At 46.4% G+C, this 15,795-nt stretch overlaps 1 long non-coding RNA gene across 4 annotated transcripts in view; it reads left to right on the forward strand.

The window, feature by feature from the left end:
* The window catches only part of LOC144127854 (uncharacterized), a 36,583-nt gene extending 24,871 nt beyond the window's left edge, over positions 1-11,712 (forward strand). For 3 of the 4 annotated variants that reach the window (XR_013313587.1, XR_013313586.1, XR_013313588.1), the window contains 2 exons: positions 7,920-8,170; positions 8,887-11,712. This is a non-coding gene — a long non-coding RNA (uncharacterized LOC144127854). Of the gene's footprint in view, positions 1-5,727; positions 5,805-7,919; positions 8,171-8,886 lie in introns of those variants that run through there. The other variant, XR_013313589.1, reaches the window with a different exon arrangement.
* Positions 11,713-15,795: the final 4,083 nt, after the last annotated feature.

Below are 15,795 nucleotides of genomic sequence, written 5' to 3' on the forward strand. Positions count from 1 at the left end.
TCTCTATCCCATTGAAAACTCAAGGTAAGAGACGTAGAATCGGTTAATGCGACCATTTTAATGGTTTACAAAGCAGTCCTAAGTCTTCCCAGATACAACAAGACCGAAAAGCTACTGGAACTAGGCGTATACAACACACATGAAGAATTGATAAAGGCGCATAAGGAAGCACAAATATTAAGGCTCTCAGCCTCCGCTGCAGGCCGCATGGTACTATACAGGCTAGAGATAGAGCCGATGTACAACTTTAGCTGCAGGGAGATGCTTCCGATCGCAATCAGACAGTAGATCAAAGTCCTGCCCTTCCGCATAAACATGACAGCGGAGAGGCACGCAGCTAGGAGAGCGAACCGTGCTTAACGAATCGAAGACCAATATAGTTGTGACACAGCAGCAGTCTATGTCGACGCGGCCAAATCAAAGGAAGCAAATACTTCACCACCATGGTGTGAGCCACAGAAGACCAGCCGAGGTTCTTTTCCGTAGCGACATTCGCTTCAGCAACAAAGGCCGAAGAGGTATACCCATTGCCTCAGCTCTCATAAACGACAGCGCAGGCGCAATGATTTGGGACTCTAAGGTTGGGGTCAGCAGCCGCTGGAATTCAAAAATGGGCCGAATTCATCGACCATCCACATTTTGTAGGCAAGGTAAGACAAAATCGGAAGCCCTGTGCGCAGTTTACAGCAGTTTTAAGCGAAAGTAACACCCCAGACTTCATTACAAAGCGAGAGGCTCAGCTGTAAAGCGCACCGCTATGTTCCCTGTTTGCTTCCTAAGGCCATTGAGCCTCCTTTTCAAGGGTATACGTTATGCATGTGACGTCAGCGTGAGGGTACATCGGGACTTTTCACTGCATCCCAGCCAGCGAAAACGCGTCTGCTGTGTCGGCGAATTTGATGTCACCCGGAGGAGCCTTTTGAAAGCAACCGAATACGCTTTATGTGCTCGAGTTGGAACGCTTCCATGGAGTGAAGTTTGCGCTGGAAGCAAATGTACGAGAGCGTCAATTAATATTTAAGGTCACTTCGGCTTCAGTTCTGCCGAAAAAGCCATCTTCATGGTTGCCGTAGCTGTGGGAAGAAGCTCACCTCAATCCAATTAGAAGCCCCACGTTCATCTACGAAAACATTCTCTGCCTAAATGGTATGCCAAGGCATCGGCAATGGACATCTGTCAGTTTTACGAAGAGAATGACTGACGGGTAATGTTTTCAAAACTTTACCGCAATTTTGTACTTAGTGCGACGACGGTTCTTCGGCTTCGCGCCTTCGGTTCTTTCATTGTCTGGTTTGTGGCCTAGATCTTATGTTGTGACTGTTCTAAGGACTGATTTTCGGCCATCTGTTGGTTCTCAGCACGCGTGCACACAGATTTGCAACGCGGCCTCAGAATGTGTGGTCTCACTGGCTTCTCGTTCTCGTTCACGGCTGCTCCGTCATCTTTTCCAAGCTTTTGTTGTTATATTTGTTCCTGTTGCGGGAACTTTAGCAATGCCCTTTGCCCTCTCTCTACCTCTTCTTCGCAATTACCCACTGTACATATTTCCATGCATTTCGCGCTTTTTTTTATTAAAGTTGTTTGTCAGCTGTGTGTTTCGTGTTTCTGTATGTCTATGTTCATGCGTCTTATTGTTAACGCTGGCCCAAAAATGGAATCATACCAACTGTCCCAGAGGAATGTCATTTGAACAGTGGACTGTTTTATCACCGAATAATAAAGGTTTTTTCAAATAAACACTCCCCATCTGGTTCAATCATTTTTGTTGAGAAGATGCACGCAACATGAGATTTAAAGATAAACGTAGTATTATTACTGACGGCTAAATCAGTCCAGTAAAATGGCTGAGACCGTGTATCGAAGCTGTTATGTGAAAAATTATTTGTTTGTTTACTAGCGCCCAAGACACCAGTACCGCTTTAATCGGTGGTTGAAGGGTTGAAGTAATCCAAAACAAAGACATAGTGGGGGCTGATTACAGAGGAATCGAAAAATGACACGAATAGCGTTTCAGAGAGAGAAAAACGTTTAATGCATAGAATGTTTAGGCGGGTCCTCATTCCAGGAGCCCATTGGCTTTTGCCGTCCCTCTTGCCAAGGTTTCTCTGGAAAAGGAACAGGTTGCAAAGGTGGCACAGATATTTTCGCCATTTTAACGTCATGGACGGTAGTAGTTGGACACAGTATGGCAGGTACACAGCATGGCAAATCAAGACAACACTTCCAGACATAAGAAGAAAAACAAACACCCCGGCCCTGCACTTAAATAATTTGCTTTTGAACACAATTATGGATGCTACAGTGCGCACTGTCACATCTACACTGTTGGGCTTGTCACGTCCGTCTCATCAGCGATCGGTGTCTGGGTTCTTTGTCTTTAGCGCGTCTTTACTATCCTGTCTTTCTATCCCATCCTTCAACTCTCCTTCTATCTGCACGTGGCAGCGATTTTGGCTCGGCTTGAGCCAGTGAGCAGGCCTGTGCACTTTCTTTTCTTTCTTCCTGGCAGCAACAGACAGACAGACGGACGGACGGACAGACAGACGGACGGACGGACGGACTTACGGACGGACGGACTTACAGACAGACAGACAGACGTCAACGCGCAGAACCCCCATCCACTGTTGGACCTGTCACGTCCGTCTCATCAGCGATCGGCATCTGGGTTCCGTCAACCCGCACTACCCCCCTCCCAAATCCCACTCATTCTTCCTGGGAGGCTACTTTACGGACTGCTCAGCCCGCCTACCAGAAATGGCTGGTGTATCGGGCTTTATGTGAAGCACTAGCCCGTGGACTCTGGACCAGTAGGGGACCACCCTGGAATATTTTTTTTTCGTCTGATAAAAGTTGTTTCCATCCATCCATCCATGCACCCACCGGGTTCTCCTCTGGTCGGAACTTCTACCGCTAATAAACAAATATCGTAAGCCTATTTACTGGAATCAAATGAAATCGTTATAAAGCGGTGTGCTTTTATAGAAAGTGTGCGTATGGCCACCTGCAATTCCTTGCGCCTCTATATTACCAAATGCATAAAGGAAATTGATTGTACCGTGCAAACAAACATAACAATGTATACACACACATGACAGATGGTACAATAGATGCATTTAGAGCGGGTGGCTAACCAGAAAATAATAATAATACATTACCTTATTTTTAACACACTCTTCATGTCACGAATTCACCGCAAATCACAAGTGCAAAAAAAGAAACAGCCCTCCCGAGGGCAACAAGGCTGGGGGAGGGGGCAATTTCAGGGTAATTCCCTCATAAAATTAAACAAACATCCTAAGCAAGACAGCATAGTCGGGGATAAACAAGTGGGGGGGGGGGGGGGGAGGTTCGGCCTGGCCAATACCGTAGCGCCGGTATTCTGTCATTCTAGCTCATATAGGTGGCGCGGAGGCAGTGCAACATGGCGGACGAGGCGGTGATTGCGGCGATGCCATAGCGTGCGTCTGTATAGAAGCAAAGCGGCTGCTTGACGTTGTGGCACTTTTGTTGTGGTTTTTAGGGTGTAGATAACCAGCTGTAAATGATTCTCGGTTATTAATAAGATCATATGGTTGAGTTTGGCTGCAATATAGGCTCGAAATAAATTTTTATCGATATGAGCATGGAACCCCTAGTGCGCAAGTGACGTGTGCGCAAAACACAGTTGGCGTTGAAACTTGCGAACTCAGCGTGGTGAAGTGCAGCGAACACTTTAAACCGTAATTTTCTGCGCGTTCACTTTCTTCTTTCGGAACTCATCCGAAAGTGGAAATAAACTACTTTAATGACCCAGACAGTCTGACGCTATATTTCGCGCCTACACGAGTGCGGGCCTTACCCGAGCAAACACGGTATGTGTATATATTGCGTCCTGATCTTATAAGGAAACAAATGAAAAAGAAAATCACCAGTTGGTAACACTGGCCCAGAAAGGAAAACAGTAGCGCCGAAAAACACAGACACAGTAGAAGGACGACGTCATGGTCCGCAGCGTAATATTACAACGCTTAATACCAATTACAACAGTGATCAAAATCGAATTTTTAATGTTGGACTGTATCAAACAAGCCAGATGCGCCGAAATCCTTGAGCCTACAATTTCGACGCGCGATTGACCGCTTGTTTAGGTAAACGGAAAAGTTTTACCAGTGGTCTACATTTTCTCAGGGAGGAATTTTGTTCGGTACTCCTGAATGTGGGCGGAGCTTTGCTGCAGATGACTGTAGTTCGTCTGCAGCGTACGTTTCAGAGCATCAGGGGGTCATTCAAGCTTTATTATACAGTCAAAGTAGCGCTCAAAATGTGTTTTTGACTAGCGGGGGAAAACGCTGTGATCGAGTGAGCAGACGACAGTTGCTTAGAAGCGTTTGCAAGTATTCATCCACGTTAAGCATTATATTCGAAAAGTGAAGGTACAATTGTGAAGTTCTTGTCATTCATATCGCTCTTTAGTAATCACGTCGTGGCCAGAAAGCTGTGTTTAATCTAGACCGGAATGCACTGAAACGTGATGACAAATCTGATTTCTGCAAACGTCCGCCTTAAAATATAACCCATATATTCTATATCAGCTCAGTGTTTAAGCAGTGCACTGCTTTCATGCAGCTGTAATATATGCTACGTTGGTAGTATGAACAAAACTCCGAATTGGAATGCATTGACGACGCGGTGATGTGGCGTCAGCATAATACGTCGCTGATTAACAGACAGGTCATTGGGCTTAAACTCATTACCAACCTGCAGAATGAACTTATTCACTGCTGTTTCAACTCTTTACGCGTTGGCAGAAACATGTTTGCTATTTGGAATGTTCTCAGATTGTAGAATAACAGAATATGCTGTTACGACGCTTTTCTAAGGCTCCAAACCAGTGCTATCGCATGCGCCGCGCCGAGCGATCACCGGCTCGCCGCTTCAGGAAGAGACCGCGTGGCGCCGCCACCATCGCTGGAACGACCGAATAGCGAGCCGACCTTCCTGTACAACAAATAATCGTGTGTGCCACCGTCACAGAAACCGCGCCTCCCTATCCACTTCAAGTCTGTCAGATAGGTACTGCCAGATGAGGAGACGCAGGCTCTTCAACGCGGGGTACATAGCGGTCGCCGGCTAAAGCCAGACTGCGGCGATGCCAGAAAATAAACATGGCATATATAAACCCTCAAATTACATATAGAGAAGTTTATTACTCTCCAATATATATTGAAACAGCTTTTTGAAACAGAACAAATTCCACGAGTGCACTTAAAGGGAATAATAATAATAATAATAATAATAATAATAATAATAATAATTGGTTTTGGGGGAAAGGAAATGGCGCAGTATCTGTCTCATATATCGTTGGACACCTGAACCGCGCTGAAACGGTTTTCAAATCGCATGAAACGCTGTGGTTGGGAAGAAAGGACGTTGAAAATCATGTGCGTAAATTTTTCCCGATTATGTCCGCAAACAGAGCTGCAATCGCTTCTTAAAAACCCGCCGCCTGCACGCCCTCATCGCTCCTTGAAGCGCCGTGTGGGGGGACGGCAGAAAGGAAGAACTGGCGGAAGTGACGCCATTCACGGAAATTCGGCCGGCCGTCCGACTGCACTTGCTTCGCTGCAGCCCGCGCTTTGGCGAACCACAGATCAACGTAATCTTCTGCCAGCGACGTTTACTTTCTCTCGTTTGGGCGTTCCGTGTAATGCTCGAAGCTTGGATATAAACCAGTTCTCGCTTGGTACTTCTTTCGAACAGCGCTCAGCACACAGCAGAGTAGAATCCGTCGATTGTTCTCCCCCAGCCTCTTCCACGTTAACCAGGTAATCTGGTGGTACGCACCAGGCCGAAACTGCCTGCACAAAATATGTGCAGCAATATTTCTCTTTTTTTTGGTTGCTTGCACCTCAAGGCAGCACAAGCAATTCTCTTAATCTGTCATCAGCGCGCAGCGCATGCAGCTGCACCTAACTGAACAGAAAACCGATTATATAAGCCTAGTATACTTGAGCGAAGCAAACATTTGCATTCATGACCGCTTGGTCGTGGCTAACAATCGACAATGGCGACAGAATTCATGCTAATTTGTCCTTGAGTCAGAACGGCAAAGTTGTCGAGCCGCGGCACGCATACATGTATGTCATCCACAAGTAATTCTACTAGTTACCTCGATCCCCAACAGCAGCAACTATATATCCAAGTACACTAGTTTTGATGAGGAGCACTGCGAGCTCCGGAACGCAGCCATAATTATTGTTCAAAAGCGTGTTCAGGATGCAAAAAAAAACGCACGGAGGTAAGTGCAGAAGTTTCAAGGACCCGAAAAAAAAATTGGGTCTCCAGTTGTGCACAAGCCAACAAACACTGTTGCGCTTTGCCTACCTGTTCCCAAAGACCGGCCGCCGAGAGAAAGAACCCAAGGCATTGTCTACAAAATTCCATGCGCCGACTGCGACGCAAGCTACACCGGCGAAACCAGAAATTTCAAAGAAAGAATTCGGCAACATAAAAACGACGTCCGCAAATTGACAAGAGAGCGCAATACAGTAGCCGAACATTCCGAGGACTCCGACCATAGAATCAGCTTCGAAGAAATCCGCATCCTCGGAACCGAAACATATTACCACAAAAGGCTCCTTCTGGAATCCTGGCATATCCAAACTAAAGTCCCTTCATGAGCTTTTCTAAAAAAGTACCGAAAACGTTTGCGGCGCCGCCGTCGCACACTATTGGACAGCGCCCACTTCCGGTTGGGAACTAGTTCCGTTCCGCCATGTTCTTCCTAAGTAGTCCGGCTGCCTAGTTCGACGGCGCTTGCACGCTACGTGTCTTGCTCGTATAGTTGTGTTGGCGACTGACATTCAGCGGAGGTGACTTTTCTTTATTTTTTGCTGTTCGCTGGAAGTCACTTTACTTTTTCGGGTGCTCTTTTGTGCCCCCAGCAGCAGCCGAAATGCCGGGCTGTTGCGCCTTCGGGTGTTCAACCCAGTCAGGAAAAGGGCTGGCGTTGTATTACTGTTTTAGTGAATTGAAGCTATGTAGAAGTCTTTATATCGCAGGTTTTTCGTACCTCCCTCGACCTAAAGGTCAACTACACGTCACAGCCATCGTTCGGTTCATGAAACCAAAACAGCATAAGAGTAAAAATTCGGCTGTTAATTTTTAATGATCTTAGGTGAATACCACGCTATTTTCCCTTTATTCTAATATCAAACGCATCTTTTGAAGGAAGCACGCAACCAATATTATGTGTCGGTAGTCCTATAATACCACAGCATGTCTCCTGCATGGATTACCTTCACTGACACACTCAGGTCTGTACTTAAAAAGAAGTGAAAATTCATATGTGGTAATTTTTAAACCTGCCCTTGGTTATTTCATATCTGTGTCAAGTGAACTGTTCACATAAAGCCTCTTATCTATTCTACTCGGGTGCCAAACCAAAGCTTCACTGCCTATTTAACGTGTGTACAGTGTAGAAAAATAAATGAGCAGATGGGTTAGCAAGGCTAAGCGCGGAATATCGTGCAGTAGCACTAGTTGCGGTGGGCACCTAAAGTCCATATGCGCTGAAGGCATTTGACCTAGCCCTTGACCTAAAGTTGTTCGCCCTGAAGGCATTTACTTTGAAGGCCTTCGCATAGGTGAAGGCATGCGAGGTGTGCACACCTTCCATGTTGCCCACAACCCAGTGGGTAGATGGGCCGCCTCATAAAGCCCAAAATCAGTAGTGCTGTCACACTAAAAGTACAATGTTTTGCTGTATTTTTTAAGATCACATTTGATCTCAAACGGCAGTGGTGGAAGCTGATGGCGAAAATTGACAGTGCAGGTCACCCGATGCTTGTTTCAAACCTTCTTTGAACATCCATCGGTATAGGTACACCTCCAGTATTGCTGTGCCTTATATTACCAACTATTGTTTTGGTGGCATGCAGGCATCAGCAAATAATTCAATCCAGACCAACTTCGAAGCCTCCAGATGAGCACAACGCAAGGCTCAACATGGAGCAACGATACTGCATTGAAGGCACTGGAACTGAGGTTGGCCTGTGTATCGCTGGGCTACGATGTTGTACGGGAACTGGCCAGCCCGCTTCCCACAGAGCGCACTTTACAACGGAGGATCGAAAGCTTCAAATTCAGGCCTGGGATCCTCATGGAAATGATGGACCTGCTGAAAATAAAGGTTTGCAAACAAAAAATATTGTTCACAGAGAAGGTTCACTAGCTCAAAGGTGTGTGTATATCTTATATAAAAGAAAGGAATTGGAAAAGAGGGGATTGTTACGACATTTATGATGGAAGCCATTAGTTACCGAAATGAAGGAGCATGGAGGATATATTTTTTTTAATAATTGGTGATGTTCATCAATGGAAGATCAATAAGGTGATTATTCTCTTAATTTTTATAAGATAATTGATTACAAACCAGAAAAAACCTGCATGGTGGGATCCAAGCCAGTAATACTGAGCGCTCTGCTTCCGCCACTAAGGATGACGGCGGTCCTGGTGAACGGTCTTAAGGTTAGGCTACAGTACACAAATTCCCCCGAAAGCAGAAGATTGGACACCCATTGCCGTAGCCCAGTTGGCAGAGCACAGGTCGTGGGATTCGGAGGTTGTGGGTTCAGATGACACTGGCAGCATGTTTGTATTTTTTTCTTTTGCTCTGTAATCAGTGATCTTTAAAAAATAATCACCTTTCTGCCCTCCTTTTGGTGGACACCACAAATTAAAAAAAAACATCCCCTATGCTCCTTGGTTTCGATTACTGTTGGCTTCCGTCATTATATAAAAGTAGTCTTTCATTGCAGTCATGGGAAGAAAATATGTATATGGGTTCCAGTAAGCCTTTGTGCAGTGAGTGGCTTGCTAGACATTCTTCCTATTTTTACTTTTCAGATTGGTATTATCTCTGAGGAAGAGAGGCATGCCGTACTAATGATTGATGAGCTCCAAATCTCCAAAGGTCTAGACTTCGACTGATCGACCGGCCAGATCATCGGTGTGCCATCAGTTCTGCTTGCAAATGGTACGCTTCCTGAAGACTGTGTGGCAACACACGGCCTTGTAATGATGCTCGGAGGGCTGTCAACACGATGGAAGCAGACAGTCGCATATGAATTTACAGAAAATAGCTTTCATGCTCCGACCATCAAAATGAAGATTGAAGCTTTGATAGCGGCATGTGAGAACATTGGCGTAAAAGTGCATTCCATTGATGGGGACATGGGACCCTGCAACCAGGCACAATGGCGGTGCTTTGGCCTTTCGGTGGGCAAATGCACGCAGCGAAAGTGTTACGTTAATAATCCGCAGGATACTGCACGGCGCCTGTACTTCATGGCAGATGTGCCTCATCTGCTGAAGAACTTGAGAAGTCATCTCACGAGAGGCCCGAATATATATCTGCCAGATGAAATTGTTGGGGTGAACAAACTACCTACAAATGAAGTATGTCTCAAACCTATAGCAGAACTGATAGAGCTTGAATCAGGGGCTGATTTTAAAGCAGCACCTAGACTAAAAATAGCATGCATCAGTCCAGGCCAATTTGACAAGATGAAAGTGGCACCAGGATACACCTTCTTCCATCATGATACTGCTGCAGCACCCCGGTATTATGTGGAAATGGGGCACTTAGATGAGACAGCCCTCACAACTGCTTGGTTTGTCGACCAAGTGCAAAAATGGTTTGGACTGATGACATCCAGAACAAAAAAGGAAGCCTTACTGCACAGGAGACCAGACGGCATCAACTTTCTGGAGAGCATCATATGCCTATTTCAAAGCATCTCAATCGGCACTAAAGGGGGTGCATGGAAGCCTGTTCAGACCGGTGTTCTTTTATCAACAAGATCAGCACTCGAAATTCAACTTTACAGAAACCACAGAACTTTACAGAAACCACGGATTTAACTTCTTTCTATTTTCTCGTCTGTCAAGATGCCCTCGAAACTTCTTTTCGACAATTCGGCCCCATAATCCAGTGCCAAAGCCAAAGGATTTCAAGTGTACACTGTGGAGTGCATCCTTAGCACAATTCCTGCGGCCAAGCCCTAAAGGCAGCTATACTGCTGTCGGTGGTGAAATGCTTGTCGGCATTAAGGACAAACAGGCAAAACCCCAGCCAACGGTCATCATTTGCCCTACAAAAGCAATGCTGCAGTCCTTCACTGTAGATGACGAGGGGGCCTTCGAGTATTTGTGTGGTTATGTGGTGTCCAAAGTGAAGAAAAATTTTAAGACTTGCCGTTCTTGTGCGGCTGCTATCCCAACAAACAAGCCAGCAAATGATTGCAGCAGGGTGATGCAACTGAAATCATTCCTGACTGATTGTATGCCCCTCGTTGTACCGACAGAAGCTGCTTTCAGGCTATTGAAAACAGTGGAAGCATTTTTTTGAGAAACAAAGAAGCACTTTTTCATAATCGCTTCAGTGTTGTTGCTGTGAAGAAGGCGGTGCTTAAAGCTGTGCCTACCAGCATACCTGTGTGCCACAACGTTCCGAATAAGCTGCTCCATTGCTTTCTGCAAACATGGGTGTACTTATTCCTAAGGAAAGAGAATGGCCGTATTTCTGCCGAAAAACAATCTGCCAGGTGTGGCAGCAAAAGCATCGGGATGCGAAAAGCAGCAGAAGCCATTGCTTAGATGTAGCAAAAGCAAGTCAACTGGATGAAACTTCAGTGGTATTGCAAAGTTAGCAAGACCATGCAATGTGGAGAGGGTTTCGGATTTGTGGGGTTCAACGTCACGAAGCGACTCAAGCTATGAGGGACGCCATATATGAAGATGGGAAAAACATTTTAGCACCTGAGGTTCTTGGATGTGCACTTGCATTTGCCTCCATCAAAATGCAGTTGCTGCAGCTGAAATTAAATCTGCGATCATGGAGCCAGCAGCCATAAGCACGGAGCCACCGTGGCGGGCCAACGTGCGAACGTAGTGAATTGTGGTGCTGAGGACGACAGTGTAGTGAAAGACGATAGTGAACTGTTTTTGCTGTTCTAGAGCGGGATAGCTGTTGCTTCACAAACCATTCTGGCTGTGTGAGGCACCCGAACTGAGAAAAAACTCGCAGTACTGAGACAGTTATTCAGCATGGAAAAGCAGCATTATAACCAGTTAATTTTGCTTGTTGCAGGTATTACTATTATAATGCTATCCAGCAAGAAGGTCAGTGTAATTGGCCCACTGGAGGTGTCATTTTGGTCCGTATTCTAGGCAAAATAACTGTTGTTGTTTTTATTTGGTAAAAAAATGAACATTGATATGAAGCTCCCCACCTTGTGTGCTAAAAATGATTGTTGAAAGTAGGAACATTGCCTAACAATTAATTAAGTGCGCTGCTTCTGCACTGCAGTCAGAGCTTGAGCCACATTGGTCAAACTAAAGCACCTAGATCAGCTTTGCTTTTTCGAAAGCTCATGAAGGGACCTTAGGTCAAACAGGAGCTGTAAAAACAGCTGCTTGGCATTTAATGTGTCTTCTCAGTTGCTGAAGCAAGGCACAAAATGCGTCAAGCCTTTCATAAATAATTGAATACACTGGCAGGAATTAGTCTTATAAGTTCTGAAGGTGACCACAGGAAAGGACAGCAGCCAAATATCTAAACTTGCAATGCAATACACTCTGGTTTCCACTGAAACCAGCTGACTGAAGTCAGCGAAATTTTAATGTACATCTTTTTGTTTGTTCGAAATAAACTGGTTGTGTATCCTTGAATTTTTTCATCATATGTCTTTCGTTGATCTCTAACTTCGGCAATAACGGTTATGTTCTATTGCAGGTTCACCTCGAACTATGGTTTATGCAAATAAGAGCCACGCGTAAGACAAATGCGTGCACAAAGCATGCTTCGAAAGGCCCTATCAGAGTCGGAATAGCGTGAACGGGACTCCCCTATCGACGGCGAATTTTATTTCATGATAGTAGGTGAATTTGTTACTGAGCGCGAGTGACACTTGTGTAATCGTGCATTGTGACAAGCTATTCAAAACCACATAGTGGGGCTGCTGTGTTGAAACAGCAGCATATAAGAGGCGCAGTAGCGGTAATGGTTTCTTTGCAACAAAAAACCGAACAAAAAGATGCTTCCGGCCGCGGCAATTCCTATCTGATGTCTTGCGCACACGAGCTGCGGCCGGCGGAAATAACGCAGCAAGGGGCGAGCGAGAACGGACAGGGAAGAGCCATGTACACTACCAGATACAAAAGTTCGCACCGCTCGGGCGCGACTGTCCAGGCGCATTTATGAATTTTACTACGTGCGAGCGGCCGTTTGTAGTATTTGCAATAATATGCTATATAAAAAGCTGCGCGCGTGTGGGTGTTCTCTCGCGAACTAGGCCGCCGCACTACGACTGCAGTTTGGCCGCCGTCTCCGACAAAACTCATCGTAAGTCACATTCGGAGCTCATTACTGGCACGTTTCCCCTCTTCGCAGTAGCCAACTCCGTTGGCACATTCTTTACTGCCCCTTACAGCAAAGCCGCGTCTGTACACTCGCGAACTTAAGTCCCTATTGAGAACACGGCCGCCGCACTACGACTGCAGTTAGGCCGCCCTCGCCGTCTGTGGAAAAAAAAAACGCAGATTGCATTCGGAGCACATTACTGGTCCGTTTCTCTTCTTCTCATACCCAGCTCATTTGCTACATTCTTTATTGCCCTTTGAAGTCGCGACTCTGCAAGCTCCGCCGTTCCAGTGCATACAACCGCGCCGCCGGAGCGCGTTAGGAAGAACATGGCGGACGCGAGACGCAGGGGAGAGGGCGTTAGGAGAGAAGGTACTTGGCGCTACTTGGCAAAGCGTATCTAGGGGCTTTGATCCAAACCACCCCGAACAATATCAGCCGCACAAAAGGAAACCTGCACCCAGTATATGCCCACGGACTTCGCTCTTCAACTCAACGAAAAAAGTCGCCATTCGCCACCTCCCTGCAGTGCGCCAGCGTGACTAACAGCCTAAACCCCCTCCCCTCCCCAGCGCCTTTCGCGTCACAGCTGTCGTTCCTTTGACCCCCCCCCCCCCCCCTCCACTCCATACTTAAATGACGCTAGCTACTGCCCTCAGTCACCCCTGATGAAGGAGCCGAACCGGCTTCGAAAGGTTGGGTTAAAGTTAAAATTTTGGTTCGAGATGTGTAGTTCGTTATAAGCCAGGTAGGACGTGAAAGGTCAATACCGGGCTAACGAAATTTCCGGCTTGCAGGAACCGCCATGCGGTCGCTTCTCTATTACATAGCTTCTTATCCGGCGGTGGCACCAGTTTTCTGTTTTGTCTGTAGTTATCAACGATATCGGAATGCGTTTGCGCGCGCTCGTCCATGTTCAGACCTTCCGGCGGTTCCACGGTTACCCTGAAGCAAAGAATATGGGAATGCGCTCACTACCCAGGAGTCGACGAAGATATTGATAGCGGAGAAAGCTGAGAAGCCTGGCTGCGCCGTGAAGGACCCGATCGGCAGAAACAAGCAGATCCGCCTGGCGGCTGAGGCCGCGAAGAGATAAAATCTCATTGTTAGCATTTAGTCGCGGAGGCTCCGGCCCCCGTCATCCATGCCTGCGTGCCGGGGGCGGTGAGTAGTAAGGCATCTCCATTTCCGGTGGAAGTGACAGCTCAAATAAAAGCTTTCATCTATCCATCCATCCATTCGAGATTTCCAACACGTGAAAATGTCGCAACTTGACTTTCGCTGCCGGCGCACTGCGCGGCGTAGTTGGTACCGCCGTTCTCTGAAGCTGCTGATGGCTCGAACATGCATGGTGAAAATACAAACTCTTCAACAGTGCTTGAATTATTCATAATTTCCAAAACGTAGTCCTTAAAAGCCAGCTGAAGCAACGCGCTACGCAGCAACACCGTCGGTGCCGTCCGGAGATCCACGTGATGACGTTACGACAGTCCCGGCCAATCGCGGGCAAAAGCGGCGTTCGCTCGGCGCCCTGATGCGATGGGTCGCGTTTTCTTCTAAAAAACAACTTTTTGCGTTTTATTTCCGCTCTTTTTGAATAAGGTACTCTTTTTCAGCGGTCTAAAAGCTATAAAATGACATAGAGAACTCAATTTTTTAGAAAAGTGCTTAAGCTTTCCTTTAAATACAATTGGATACTGACAGGCCAGTTTGGCTCTCCATACCTAAAAATTCATGGATAAAGGGGAGAGACCTCACGGCTACAAATAGAGGGGCACAAGAAATTACAATGCTGTCACATGATCAACAAACTGAATACGGAAACAAAAGGAGGGGGAGAGCAGGCTAGTAAAGTCCTCATATCCAGCCTGCCGTAGGTGATTACAAAGACTTCTAGGAACTACCCACCGCAAATATAGCCGATGCATAACTGCCAAGGCACTCCAAATTATTATAATTAGTGGCCAAAAAAGTATCCATTTAGCAGAAATGTTTACTAAGTTAGCTTAAAAATGTATTGAAAAGCATGCCTGCAGCCGTAAATCGCACTGTGCTAGAGTCGTTGCATCGAAATGTTGATCAAATTGCATAAAGCAATTAAGATTTGAGAAGACTAATGATTACTTTCGTTGTTTCTTTAATATATTGTAGTTGACTACCGCGCGTAAGAAAAAAATTGGTTTTATTTTCGATGTCAATGCATGCAGATTTATTTCCTCTCGTGTTTTAAAAAAAATTAAGCTTGGTTTACAGGAAAGGAAGTGGCGCAGTAACTATCTCACATGTCTCAGTGAACAGACGAACAACACCATAAGGGAAGGGATAAAGGAAGAAGTGAAAGAAGAGAAAAAGTGGAGGAGGCCTAAGCTTCCTCTTTGAGAGCACTTGGTTTTTGGGGAAAGGAAATGACGCAGTATCTGTCTCATATATCGACGGACACATGAACCGCAACGTAAAGGAAGAGATAAAGGAGGGAGTTAAAGAAGAAAGGAAGAAAGAGGTGCCGTAGCGGAGGGCTCGGGAATAATATCGACTACCTGGGGATCTTTAACGTGCACTGACACCGCACAGCGCACGGGCGCCTTAGCGTATTGCTTCCATAAAAACGCAGCCGCCACGGTCAGGTTCGAACACGGGCCCCCAAGACGATGCAAATTCTATTTAGGACGTATCTTGAAGGGGTGCAACTCGACAACGCGTAGACGTGCATCGTAATATCTCTTACAGATGGCGCTATGCTTCGATTGCTCCGCTAGGTGGAAAAGTTATGTTACTTTTCCGAACCGCTCAGGGTATTCATCACTGGCTCAGCTGGATGCGGAAAAACTTTCATGTTGCACATGGCCACTAAAGCTAACGCTCGTTACTTCAACGTCTTAAAGACAGCGGCGGCCTTTTTTCTTTAAGGTGTGTGCTGTTCTTTTCTGGTTAGGAACATTTACTGTGCTTGAGGGGTGAGGGACGCAAAGAGCCGGCCAGCTCACCTGACCGTCGGTGTACGGCGGTGCCTTCTTCGTGGGCTTCTTTACCTTCCCTATAGATTTTGACAGAATGGACGATAATTCGTCGGGATGGTGTAGTTCCGCCCAAGATCTCGAGTGGGAATGAAATCTCGATAGGGGGCACGATGAGGTTTCTTGATCCGAACTGTACCACAAGTCTCGTAGGTTGGATTGTCGGCTCTGCTAAGGTGTTGAGATAGCTTGGTCTGCCTGGGTGGATTCGACTGGCTTTTTTTACACAGTTCTCTGTTTTATTCTTAAGGAACGCAGAGCGTCGGGATTAAGGGCTTTTTGGGCTCTCCGCAGGCTGCGCAGCGTGAGTAGGAGTTGTAGGGTACGTATGGGTCCGTCGTGCCACAGTTGCGGCAGATCCTGCGTCCAGAGATGGAC

Source organism: Amblyomma americanum, chromosome 4, assembly GCF_052857255.1.
Source record: "Amblyomma americanum isolate KBUSLIRL-KWMA chromosome 4, ASM5285725v1, whole genome shotgun sequence".
Lineage (NCBI taxonomy): Eukaryota > Metazoa > Arthropoda > Arachnida > Ixodida > Ixodidae > Amblyomma > Amblyomma americanum.